Source organism: Quercus suber, unplaced genomic scaffold (genome assembly GCF_002906115.3).
Source record: "Quercus suber isolate HL8 unplaced genomic scaffold, Cork oak 2.0 scaffold_67, whole genome shotgun sequence".
Classification (NCBI taxonomy): Eukaryota; Viridiplantae; Streptophyta; class Magnoliopsida; order Fagales; family Fagaceae; genus Quercus; species Quercus suber.
In genome coordinates, this window is record NW_027069532.1 from 363,399 (window position 1) to 365,268 (window position 1,870).

The window sequence follows — 1,870 nt, forward strand, 5'->3', positions numbered from 1 at the left end:
GTGACAAAACCCTAAAACAGACTCTAGACTTAAATATGTGAGTTGGGAACAGTTGCAAAAACTCATTCACACCTAACTCTAGATCTGTGAAGCTCTTGAACAATATGAACAAGTTTCCTGAAAATAATATCACAAAATGCAATCATTAAGTTCATTGTAAGTGGAAATCTTAGAAAGCATATGGCGCAAGCACAATACGCTCAAGCAAGAATGAATATGATAATGAAGCATAACTTAACCATACAAGAACAATCACTATAAATAGTGACTACAATGAACATTCACTCGGTGAATGAACATCCAGACATGCAAGCAAATAAGCTCAATGCAAAGTATCATTTGCATGTCCAACACTAAACCGATGCAAGAACACTAAAGCAATTGCACTAAGGATACAAGATCCAACAAGGGCACAAGAGTACTGAAGAAAATGCACAACATTAACTAAAAGTACTAAGTTACATAAGCAAAGGTACATAAAAGCATAGTTTAAATAGCTAAAACATTTAAGTATCCATAACACAAAATGTCCAAGCATTCTTAAAAACAAAGTACTAAAACCAATAGAATACTAAATCAAGGTGCTATGAAAACCATAAAAACTTTAAAAACCATAAGTGCTATGAAAACCAATGTTATGTTCTCCCCCTCATGAGCTACCCATAATACTCCCCCTTTTTGACCGTAATGGCCAAAGGGCTAAGGCTAGTGAGTAAAGCTATCAAACTTGGCTGCCAACAAGTTGATTTGGTCTTGGATTGCTACAAGACTGTTGGAATGCTCATTTGCTACATCTCGAAGACCATTAATCCTCTCAAGTATGATCTGAAAAGCATCGGGAGGAATTGATGAAGATGATGATGCTCCGCTTCTAAGTTGACCAGCACCACATCTTGGAGGAGGTTGTTGTCCTTCCGCTTCAGTCTTTGTATCAACAAGAGGTGCTTCTTCAGGCTCTTTAGCTTGTTCATCTCCAGGAAGTTGAACCCTACTCCTTAGGATTGTTTGAGTGTTGGTGGATGGAGATGGAGTCATTAGGCTTATGTGCTGTGAAGTCTCCACGCCATTTTCATGAAGAATCCTCATTATAAGACTTGGGACAACAAGCTTTGACCAAAAAGTTGCCTTTGTGGCTTCGGTAATGATGTAGTGCAAGTGTGTACCAATGTCAATGTAGATTTTCTCACGAAGCTCCATGAGGAATATGGCTCTAGCATTGTTGATGGTTGACAACTTCCTTATCAGATAGAAGTTAAACATCATGATGTAGGTGAGGCATCTCAAATCCGAAGGAAAGGAGGTTGTGTTGAGGCATCTTCCTTCCCCGTAGCCACCAATGCGGAGTTGAACAAATTCTAGAGAGGCCATTCTATCCTTGAATGGAATGAACCCTTCATGATCTTGTTCTACAAGCCCAAGTATACCATCAATGCCCTCCATGACAAGAGTGAAAGCACGACCTCTAACCCAACCGTCTTTGTGATCCTCTTTGGGTGATGCATTCGCAAAGAACTCTCTAATCAAAGGTTCACAAACTTCGAGGAAATCACCAAGGAGTTTATCCTTGCTCCATCCTTCAAAATAGCTAGGAATGAATGAATCCTTAAGATCAGCAAGATTTACATGTCTCTCCTGAATGATTGGAGGTATTTCGAGTTGATGGGAATATTTCACATAGTGCTGAGGGGAGCGAAACATGCTGTTGTCAAGGTGCTTTCTCCTATCACCACGTTGAGCAATGGTTTTTCGGGGAGCGATCTACAAAACATAGCAGCAAATACCACAAAAACAGAGCACAATAAATGGTAACAAACTTGATTAGCAACAAGTTATTACCAAAAAAATAAACTACGAATTAAACCCTAAAAAC